Source organism: Peromyscus californicus, unplaced genomic scaffold, assembly GCF_007827085.1.
Source record: "Peromyscus californicus insignis strain IS unplaced genomic scaffold, ASM782708v3 Scaffold_14__1_contigs__length_90479793_seg_2, whole genome shotgun sequence".
NCBI classification, from domain to species: Eukaryota; Metazoa; Chordata; class Mammalia; order Rodentia; family Cricetidae; genus Peromyscus; species Peromyscus californicus.
The window spans coordinates 43717151-43729042 of record NW_026294436.1 but is presented as its reverse complement, the minus strand read 5'-3'; the positions used below and the strand labels follow the sequence as shown (position 1 = coordinate 43729042).

General features: G+C 45.5%; 1 protein-coding gene across 2 annotated transcripts in view; it reads left to right on the top strand.

The window, feature by feature from the left end:
- Positions 1–2685: 2685 nt before the first annotated feature.
- Positions 2686–11892, top strand: part of Brinp2 (BMP/retinoic acid inducible neural specific 2) — a 103021-nt gene continuing 93814 nt past the window's right edge. Inside the window, exon 1 of one of the 2 annotated variants that reach the window (XM_052737323.1) lies at positions 2686–3011. The gene's annotated coding sequence lies outside the window, so the exon portion shown is untranslated. The other variant, XM_052737322.1, reaches the window with a different exon arrangement.

Below are 11892 nucleotides of genomic sequence, written 5' to 3'. Positions count from 1 at the left end.
ACACGCATATACATATTCAGTGCAGATACTAAATTCATTTTCTTGTAATCAATGTTTTTATTTGTAGTATTTAAACAATAACAGTAATACACAAATAATAATAATAATAATAACAATACATAATTTGTATGGTGTTTGTGAAAAAGAAATGAGATTATATATGCAAAGGATCTAATACATTCAGACATTTAGTTGTTGTTTAATGGTGATAACCCTCAGCGTTGTCACTACACATATAACTTCTTCAGACAGAAAATACACTTTTGAATCATTGCCACATAAATTTCTCCATTGTAGGTGTAAAAAGTAAATTCAGTGATTTATATTACTTGATGTTTATCCAGAAGAAATGAGATAGTGTGTGTGCACCAACAGATAAACATGGGAACATTATGAGCAGTTTCACTAATAGTAATAGATTAAAGCATGGAACCAACTCAGATAGTCATCAGCTTCCTGCCTCAAAGACACAATAATGAATGAAATAAATAAAGCTCAGACCACTAATATTCTATATATTCAAAATTTAAGAGCAAGTAACATTCTTTGGGAATGGGTATTAGAATAGCAGTTCTCTTTGGGTGTGTATAAGATTTTGACTAAGAAGGAGCAATCATTTGCTTCTTATCATGTTGGAAATGTGAACAGGGGTTGCATCAACGCATACACATTCATCTGATGAACTCATGTCGAGTTTTTAATGTATATTTTTCATCATTAAAATACCATTGGGTGGTTTAAGACACCACAGAAGAAAACAGCGAAGTTCCTTTATTTTCACGATATCAGTAAGCAGCCACCCCCTTTCACCACCCCCCCCCCCAGAGATCCTGACCCTTTGTTCTTTCCATCGACATGAGTTACCTCTGTTCTACCCATTCAGCCATTTTCTCACTTCCTCAAGTTATATCACAAGAACCCTGACCTCCAAGGTGTTCTTACTTGGGACAGGTTCAGTGGGCCTCTGTCTCTAGAAATCTTGGGGACAACCCCACCTCTGCAGTACAGAAGCAGTTAAATTCTCAGCGTTTTACCAAGGTATTTTATCCTAGTTGAAGATCTGGGGACTCCATGGGACCACCACTCTCTGGCTTGTGTTATAGCTTAGACATCTGCAGCATGAAGAAGGAATAACTTGAATAGGATGCAGAGGAGGAAACAAGTGGAATTCAGGAGTGATAGGAATGAAGGTTTGTAGGCAAGATGCAGTTTCTCAGCTTTCCTCACCCTTTCAGAACATCCGGCTAACGGTCACTGGTCACTTCTTAGCTAGCCCAGATATATACTGCTTTAGCACACATTAAACCTCTGAGCTCTTCTTTTTTTCTAATTCTTTGCAAAGTGATCTGTAATGTCGCTCTTAACTCAAGGAAACTCAATCCAGACACTTCTCTCTCTTTCTCACTATTCTTCTCTGTATAGCCCTCCTCATCACATGACTTCATGGGAGTCCCCCCACAGTTTCAGCCTCCAGCTCTTCTATTGAAGTGGATGTTTCTTCAACAATGACTCTCTACCCTGCTCTTACCAAAATTTAGTGTAGTTCACCAGTAAGTAGAATGTATCTCAGCTTCACACTTCTATTAGAATATCAAAAATATATTATTCACACCCTTCAACTCAAAGTTAATATTTTTATCCCTCATTCTTTCCTCCTTTCCCTCCCTTTCTCCCTTGCTCAGCCCCCCCACCCACCCACCCCGCCACCCCCGATTCACAGGCTCAGCAACAGCACCTGCTTCACAGAAACAAGGCTGGTCCTGTTCTCCTTTCTCTAGTCTTCCTTTAAAAAGAGTCCCTCTTCCTGACACTCACTGGAGTGAAAGGAGATACACAGAAGAAAAACATCACAGGCAAAACAATTCTCTGTTTTGGACGCAGAGCATTTTAACTGTCTCCCCAGAATCCTCAAGTTCTCCTCTGTGCTGTTGTCCCAACAGTTCTGGTGTGGGGGCGTGAGGTATCTCAATTTAGCTGTCCAGCGATTCTAAGACTCTCTGCTGCCAAGCCATCTTATGGGCTCCTGCGGTCTTTTGCCTTCCCCTTTTCCATGTAGCTCTGATGTGCGTGTGTGTGTGTGTGTGTGTGTGTGTGTGTGTGTGTGTGTGTGTGTGTGTGTGTAGGCGCGCGCGCTATTTCTCACTTGGGGGCCCACTTCTAATTAAGTAATTCAGGAGGCTTAAAAAGCACAGACCAACCAAATGAAACCTCAAATTCGAAGGGAAATGGATCAAATGGGACCCTATCTCTGGGAGTTCTGGTTAAGCAAGCAAACAAAATGGGCTGGGACAAATGATTATTGTAACTCAGAAGATTGAAGAAAATGTAATTAGTTCCCCGTCTACGTCCTGTTCCTCAGCCTTTTGACATTCTCTAACCCTCATTCCCAATCCCACACGCAGCAGCGAATTTATCCAGCGCTTCCTTATCCTCGCCGGGGGGGGGGGGGGCGGTGCGGAGAAAGAAAGAAAGAAGAGGAAAAAAAAGAAAAAGAAAAAAAAAAGTCGCTGCTGCAAAGCTGGGAGGGTTAACAGAGCTGGTACCCCTGCCTTCCAGCTAGCCAAAGGAGATTGCCGGTAGGCCTCAGAACCCGCCCCCTGCCAGGCAGCCCAGCCAATGGGCGCCTGTGTGGAGTGTGGCGCAGAGTCCTATTGGCGGCCAACCTACGTGCATAAGAAAGAACCAGAGAGGCAGGCAGGGCAGCATTGTTATCTTAAGACACTCATCTGGTGTCTGAGTCTGCAGGTGACACTGGTTAGGCACAGAGCGCGGAGTCGGAGTGGGGACACGCCGGGCTGCAGCCTTAGGATGGAATCCGCCTGCCTGCCGAGCGACTCGCGACTCATCCCGCAGTTCCTCCGCTGAGCTCGGCGGATTCGGGAGGACTTGGGAAATGCACCTGCCGAGCGCTCCGAGGACACCGGCAGGTCCTCAGGCAGCCGAAGGATCCCAGACGCCTAAGGAACGGTTTCTGCCCATGTGCAAGGCACAGATTTCGGATGACAGGGCGGGTGAGTCTCTTTAGAGTTGGAAAAAAAAAAAAGGCAAGATCTTGGTTTCACATCGGTTGAGGGACAGGGGACTCCTCAGTTGGCTTCCCACTTTGCTCACCTCTCCCACGCCGCGTGCGACCCAGCCTAGCGCTGATCCCACTTCACAGATGCTGTGGGTGCCTGGGATGCTCGCTGCTCAGCGGCAAGGCAGCAGCAGGCAAGTGGTCTGACCGCTGCCGCCGCGGCGGCGGCAACAGCAAAGCCCAGAATTGGAGAATTTGAAAAGAGACATCCGTTCCCTCTCTCCAGCTGAGGGGGAGGCTTTTGCATTTCCCCAAAGGAGAAAGAGCCACAAGAAATCATGAAGTAAAAACTTTGGAAGGCTGCCACTGGAGATGTTGCACAGAAATCGGGCATCTTTTAGGAGTCTCCTCGCAGTCCTTGGTGGTTTGGGGAGCAGCTGATACAGCAAGAAGGGCTTTTGCAAGGATTCAAGGTAACAGTGCAGGGGGTTGTGGGTTTTCTGTATCCCCTTTCGCTGTAATTTTGATGAGTCCTCATTCAACCCCCTTGTCTGATGCCTGGCAATTGCAAGCAAAAGGAATAATCCCCATTCCATCCCCTAGTTTCTGTCAGGTGGAGCTTAGCAGTGGACTTTGGGTTTGAGCTGACTCTGGTTTTGCCTCCTGGTGTCGCATGGCTGTCACAGAGCTTGGGCACTCTGCCTGACCTATATTGTGTTTGCCTGGTTTAAGTCCTCAAAGTTAGTGCAACTCCCATTAGCTTTGGAAAATTCGTTCGGGCTCCATAATTGCCAAGGATGACAAGGACTTTTGCTTGCCTAGCTGATGCTGGAGAGAACTGCACGAGGTTCACTGTGTTTGGGGCGGGGGGGCTAAAGACCTGATATTGTGTTGCACAATACATCTCTGTTCACATGTTCATAAAGCCCAGTGGCACGATTGAGAAGGCAGTCTGTTTCTTCTATGAACATGGAACCAGGGACAAAAATAATTCCTAAGAGTGAACCCCATAGTCTCTCTTGGGTGGTATAGCAGAAGCCCTAATTGATTGGAGACACTAAGAGGGGAATGTTGCTGTGTTGAAGGGAAAGGTCTGCTGATACCCTCTATCAGATTGGCTCCTTGTTCATACACAGTTGAATGCTGCCTGTGGTGTGTGTGTGTGTGTGTGTGTGTGTGTGTGTGTGTGTGTGTGTGTGTGTTTTCACAGCTGTATGCAGGGAGCTGGTGCTCACAGAAACACTAAGCATGGTGCCGAGCCCCTGCCCACGCCATGGATGCCTGGAGTGTTCCGGCCCAGTAGGAGGATGAACTTAGGCACTGCTGTGCTAGTCCAGAGGAGTTCTCTCTTCACCAAGCAGTCCTTCTGCATGGTACATATTTATCCAGGGTATATAGACTCAAACCAAATATTAACTAACAATCAACTGGATGCACTGTAACATGATTGGGAAGACCTCTCTGTAAAGAACCATATGTGTGCTTTCCCCTGTCCTGGGAGCAGGTTGCCCTGAAAAGGAACAAATGTGCTAAGAGAATAACAATTATTAAAGATAATCCAGACCTTATTCAACAGGGATGGTGATATGTTAGCCTAGGCCAACCAGAAGAATTAAATGTATACTATGAGTCAATTATTTCTCCCCCACATTTTTTCTAAACATGTGCATGCTGTTACCTTTCCTTTCCTTACCCCATGCCCATACTCTTAAAAGATATGCAATGCCAGTATTAACCAGGCAGCTAAAGAATTCTACTAAATCCCCTGGGGGGCAGTCTGATGACATCAGGCAACAGCTAAAGTGATGCTGGAGTTTGTGCTTTCCCTCTTGATTTCACACAGCTGTATGCACGTTATTTGTTTATGACATGACCCTCTGGAGTTCCTTCTCACCTGGACTGAGTTGCTGTGTAGCATTGAGAGCATGACCAAGCAATGCTGCCATAGTGATCCTATCTTACCAGCACCATAGCTGCTACCTACTCTGGGAAAAGGTGCATGCTTTGCTTCTGTGAGGAAGGATATGATTTGAAAAGATGCAGAGCCAGGATGCTGTGTTTGAGGGTAAGAGTGCAAACATCAGACCAGAGGCTTCACTGCTGGGAAGCAGCTGGTTTTAAAGGGGTTGACAGCTTGGCTGCAGCCATGGGGAAGACAGAAGGATTCTTGACTCTTACTTCTCTCTCCTCACTGAAAAAAAAAATAGAGCTGGTTTTCCTCTCCCAGAATGGAGTGTTGTGTGCTACAGTGTGAAAACAAGAAAGATTGAGGAAGGAAGAGCTGGGGAGGACAGACAGACCCTACCCTCCTTATGTTGGCCTGTTTTTGAGGTTGGGAAACATTCTTCTCTTCTTGGACTTCAAGATCATCCCCTTCTGAGTGTTCCTATCTGGCCTCCTGACAGGTTGTTTACTGAGCAGAGCCAGAGGGCACAGAACATCCCTGCGTCATCAGCTCCTCCTGATCCCCTTCCCCAAGGTACAGGCTAGCACCTAGGGAGCACCACCTAAGACCTATCCCTCCGAGAGGGTGCTCCAGAATCCCTCTCCACTCACAAACAAGAGGTAATCTGAAGGGACTGGAGGTACTGTGTGGGCACTTTCTGCTGACTGGAATGTTCAGTGTTCAGGTTCCTGGCTGGTGTTTGAACAAACACAGTGTGGTGTTATTTCTGGAGGTTCAATTCTTTCCCTTAAATATTAAGTCTTAGCATACATTTTATAAAGGCCTCCTTTCCTAAAGAGCTGGGAGGATTTACAGAAGTCCTCTAATTAATCCTCACATGGTTTATTGTCTCATTTGTCTTTGGTTACCCCAAGATGTAGAGCTACAGGGTTTCGGCCTCCTTTTTGGAAAGGGAAGAGCAAAGCATGCCAGGAGGGGATCTGTCTTACCTCGGTCACACAACAGTAGGGGATGTCATGGATGGGTCTGGGTCTTATTGCTCCTTCACCAGCCTCAGCCCTATGGGCTTCTTCGAAGGCATAGTTTCATCTCAGCGATGACTTGGTTACTTTATACTTTACAAGACTGAGAAGCTGTGGTGTGACCTGGGGTTCCTCCTCTGTCAGTATGTCAGGGTAGTGAGGGACAAAAGACTTAGAAAACTTTGTCCTCCATGATTTTGTAGTCTACTTGGGAAAATAGGCCTATATCTGGGCAAAGGTAAATGGATGGTGTAAGTTCTAAACAGAAGCTCAATACAAGAGAAGTCAAAAGGCTGACCTTATTAATCGGCCATTGATCTGCACTGATAATAAGAGCTATCAGTATTCCAAGAAAGGAGAATTAGAATTGAGCTTTGAGAGTTGGGGTGGAATCTTTTTGGGTAGGCAGAGGAGATGAAGGGTTCCAGTTGATAGAGAAACTTGCTGTGGCACACGCTGGAAATGTCATGGTTTGCACGATTCTTTGGGGCCACTTCTCTTGCAGCCTGGAAATCCTATATATCTGGGTTAACTACATTAAACATGTATGGCCCAGAAGAAGTTGGTCCAAGCCCCAATCACAGGTCTCTGAAATACTGGGCATCTCATTAGGCATCAAAAAAGTTACCTGGCCTAATACCCACTCTCAGGTGTAATCCACACACAACAGGAAAAACATTACTCAATGACAGAGATCCTATCCACTTCATATCCGAAAATTTGAACAAGGATGTGGGGAAAGCAGGCAAATTTCAAGAGAACATGAGAAAAATCTTCTTATATTTTAGAATCAGAACATCTTAAGAGAGAGCTTTGATTTTCCTCCATTTCCTATTTCTCCACCCAAATGTTCCTCTTGGGGTTTACTTGGAGCCGGCAAAATGCCAAAGCCCTTAGGCATTTAGCATTGAGCAGATTTTTCAGTCTTAAGATTCTTGAGCATGCCCATGTACATAACCTCTTGTCTCCTCTTCTCTTCCTCTTTTAATAAAACATATGCTGTAGCAGTCACAAAGGAGGAGACCACAAAAAAGCAGGAGGGGGTGGGGAGTGGTACTGCCCGCAGCTGTACCACGAGGTACTGTGATTGTTCAGCAGAGCAAGGAAGGGGAGAGGCATAGTGTCAGCCTGGGCAGCACCAAGGGAAGTCTAAGGCTGCTGCTTTCTACCAGGAGAAGGCTCCAGCCAGCTAGCTAGGCACACTTGCTCCAGGAATCAGCCTCTCTCCCAGAGCAAAGATCAGGGAGAGCATAGGTCCTGTGAAAGGACTGGCTGCATAGCGATCTTGGTCTTCTCTTGGTTCGAAGCATCATGCAGGCTGCATGTTACTGCATGAATGGCTCCATTCCTAGAATACAGAATGCTTCCACTGGGCATGAGAAGAGGATGACTTGCCACAATTCGCACCGTGACTTGTGTGAGGTCTGGAGGAAATTCTCCAGGAGCCCAGTCTCTTTTTGGACTTTGGCCCAAGAGTGCAATCGGGGACCAGATCTTCAGAGACATTAACTCTCTCTTGAAGCTCCTACCCTTAACTATGCTGTCATCCTTGTGTCTACCAGCACCCTTGCGCTAATGACCATGTAGCTGGGCTGAGAGCGGGGCATCTTCTCTCTTTGCTTGCAGAAGCATCCACTGCCATTTGGGGGCACATGCTGTGTGGTTCATAGTTTTGGAGGAAACCCTGCTCTGTTTCAGAGGGAAGGGTCAGAAGGCTCAGTTATGCAGGCTGCAGAGGGCTAGCCTTCTCTGAACATGCTGGTGCAGGTTGGTCCCCTTTAAATTATCACTCTGTTAGGCAGAGGGAGGTAGAACCACGGCCGGCGATCTTCAATGGCTAATCCAGTCCCATTATTTATTTTTCTAAAACTCACTTGCAATGCTACAACACCTGAGTTGCCAGACTTTGTAAAGTGAGGAACTATTACAAGCAAAATCTACCCACGAACTCGACAGGTAGCCCAGGAGCTCTGGAAATGTGTGTTGGGATCATAAAATGCACCTTGGATTGGAAAGATTTACTTTTTAAAAAACTATATAAGGGACTAGGTGTGTAAGTCAGTTGATAACAGTGCTTGCCTGGCATGCCCAAAGTCCTGGTATTTATCTCTGGCATCACATAAACCAGGCATGGTGATGCACACCTGGTAATCCTACTACTTAGGAGGTGGAGGCAGGAAGAAGAGAAGTTCAAGGTCGTCCTCAACTGTACAGAGAGTAAGAGGCCTGCAAGGGATATAGGAGATGCTGTTTCAAAGGAAAAAAAAAAAAAAAACAACACCCCACATGCACACATGAAAGCAATGTAAGAGGATCACTAGTTTTACACCTATCTTAGATTAAAATGATATGCTGGGTTAAATAGCCTCCTGTTAGTTCTGCTCATTCCTTTTTGAGTTTTTAAGACAGGTACCAGACGTTGCCTTTCTTTTAGACTGTGCTGGCCAGGGCCTGCAGAGAAGTGGCTGGTTAATGGCAGAAAAAAAGGGCGAAGCTTGAGACAGGAGGAGCCAGAGACATAAAAAGAGAATGTGGAGGGTGAGGTCAAGAGCAGCCCAGAGGGAGCCTCTGGGCATGGATTTCTGAAATTTAAAAGCAAGGAACACAAATAGCTTACATGGCCTATATTTATTTGAGGAGGGACCTAGCTAACTGTGACTCAGCCCACTGGAAGCATTTACGAATCAATGCAGCTCTCAGCTCATATGCCCAGAGTGAGTTGGGGAGAGGCCTCATGGTTTCACCCATTTTCTTTTTCATTTTTCCTTTTTCTTCCTTTTTTCTTTTAAAGTGATGTTGGTAGAACTAACTGAGCGAGTGACCTTCAGGGTCCCTTCCAAAGCATCCCCTTCTCTCTTATCTCTACTACCATATGACCTCCCTTCCCATGAGTTTTTCAGTTTTCAAAACAGACATGTTTTAGTGTGGAAGGGAGAAAGAAGAGCCACCACTATGTTTTAAAGATTATTTACCAAATTATCAATTAAAATGGGAAGACAGGAGGATCAAATTTTATTTGTTATTTGCAGATTGGAATACTATAACCCCTTCATCATTATTATGCTATTATTGTTAGTCATTAAGATAAGGTTTGGGAAAAATAAGATAAGGTTTGGACATGCCTAGAACTTGTGATATTTACTTAGCCTTCTATCATTTTTGAAAATATTTTCCCAAGCTGTATTTCACCTGATTCACACAACACTCCTGAGGGGCAATTATTATCTCCCCCCTGTGTTTGCCAAGATCTATCTCCAAATGACCCTTATGACTCTATTTTCTAATCCTCCTCTTTATATGCTATTCATTCAGTCTTGCTTGCAGTTCTTAAATATGAACCACGAGAAAGAGGCATTACTACCTCTCACAGGCTTGTCTCAGCACCTATAAGCACAACTGTGTTCCCTCTCTGAGTTCTCAATGAGAAATAGGGCAGAGTACCAAATATAGCTCCAGTACATTGTAGACATTCAGCAAATATTATGCCCATTTCCTGCTAAAGATCTCCAAATTGATACCCTCATGGTTTGAGTATCCCAAACTAGACTCGTAGTCATTTCTTTCCCCCAATACCTGCTTCAGCAAATGACACAATCACACCTCCAGAGACACGATAAAGAAATGTGAGGTTGGGCTTAATGGAACACATCTGTAATCCTGGCACTGGGGAGGAAGAGAAAGCAGAAGGGGCAATGAAAATCCAAGACCAACCTCTTCCACACAGTGAGCTCCAGGCCAGCCAAGACTAGCAAGACTCTGTCTGCTTCACAAAACAAAGGCTAGGGAGATGCTTCATTGGGTAAGAGAGCTTGCTTTGCAGACTTGGGGACCTGAGTTCAAATCCCCAGCACCCATGTGAAAAACAAACAGCCCAAACCAACCCAGCATCGATGCAAGTGTCTGTCAATGCAGTATTGGGAAATGGAAACGGGCAGATATGGAGGGCTCACACACCAGCCAGCCCATCGGAAGTGACAAGCTTCTGGTTGAGTGAGAGACCCTGTCTCAAGGCAGCAAGGCAGGGAGCCATCCAGGAAGATATTAGACATCCTGTTCTGGGCCTCTGCATCTGAACACTTGGGCCTGCATACCCCTACACTAACATGTACCTACAACACACAACAACAACAGATAACCAAACCAAAACAAAACCAAAAAGATGAATTATACTGGCCCTTTACTTTCTCTCCCACTGTTCCCCACTCTCATCCAACCAATCAGCAACCCTGGAAAAGGTGTTTCTAGTGATTTCTAGAAGCCTTGCACTCCTTGTCACTGCCCCCTCCCTTCCATTCTCTGAAGTCAGACACTCCTATCTTCTTGCCTGGACCTTCCTACATTTGCTCTCCCTGTTTCCTGCCTGGAGGGCTAGCCAGGTCTGCTTCCTCCTTGCAGTCAGAGTGATATTTCAAAATGGTAAATTTGATTATGCCTCGCCTCTCATTGCAATTCTCCTGTGGCTCCCCACGAGCATCAGAATGAAATCCAAATTTCTTAGCCTGACAAACAGAGCTCCTCCGTGAGCTGGTCCTCAGCCTCTGTGTGTCCCCAAGCCTTTGCACCACAGCCTGCAGTGACGCCTTGGCCCTCTGGCCCTTAGCTGTACCACAGTGTTTTCCGGCAGCGGCCTCCCTCTGCTGTCCTAGTCTCTGCTTCCTGAGGGGTTACTGAGATTCAAGACTCTGTAAACATTATCTCCTCTGCGAAGGCTTCCCAGAGACTCTGGGACAGAATTAATTGCCTCTTTCTCTATACTCCTACACTTCTTGCTCAAATCTTCTCCTTCACTATATTCACAACAACGTAATGATTTGTTTATGTGGTTCGAGCAGTGGGGTTGAGATTGGGTTCTAAGACACAGTTCTTAGGAAGTACTGAATACAGGGAGCATGTTATTGGAAAACAAGCCCTGCTCCCTAGCATAAGAGATTGAGCAGAGGCCAGAAGTCACCAAAGCCTTGTCATCTGGGCGCTTCCATTCTGGAGGGAAAAATGTAGCACTATGGCTCTTATGGCCATTGCTGATAATGGCTAACACTTTCATAGCATTTATGTGTCAGGTCCTGCATTGAAGACTTTCTATGCATCAATTCGTTTACTTATCATAGTGATCCTATACACTAACTTCATCCTTTCTATCTTATATAAGATTAACTGGAATTTCAGAGAAGTGAAACAACTAGGGTTAGAGAGACGGCTCTGTGGTCAAGAGTGTGTGCTATTCTTCCAGAGGGCCTGAGCTCAGTTCCCAGCACCCTTGTTGGGCAGCTCACAATTGCTTGTAACTCCAGCTCTAGATGGTCTAACACCACCTTCTGGCCTCTCTGAGCATCTGCACACACATGACACACATGTGCAAAGGCAAACACATGCATACACATAAATAAAACATACAAATAAATATGTTTAAGAGAGAGAGGGGGAAAAAAACTACTAGTTCAAAGTCACAACAGCTAGTATGTCTGGGAGCTCGCATTCCACACAGTTTAGGTCCTGAGTCCATAGGTTTCAGTATGGTCTTCAAAAATAATCATACAAGCAAGCAAATAAATGGGACAATTTCAGATAGTGATAATAGAAAAGAAAAAAAAATAGGATATTGTAGGAGAGCATGACTGGGTAGTGTTCAGGGAAGGACTTTTATAAGAGGTAGCATTTAATTTGAGGTGTGACTTGTCCGAGAAAGGTAGATAGGGATGCATCTGGATGGAGAATAGGGGTGAATCTGGGCATCCAAAGAGGGCACAAGGGTACCTGAAGTTCCTGTTGATGTGGTTCAACCCTCACCCTGGAAGCGCCAGATTCAGTCTAGGGAGTCTTGGGAGTAGCCAATAGTCCAGATGCTTCCAACCTCCCCTCCACCAGCCCATTGGTTCCTCTTGTTCTTCAGGGTGAAGACATGGCTCATAAGGTGTACAGCTTGCTGCTCTTGACAAGGGTAGAAAGAA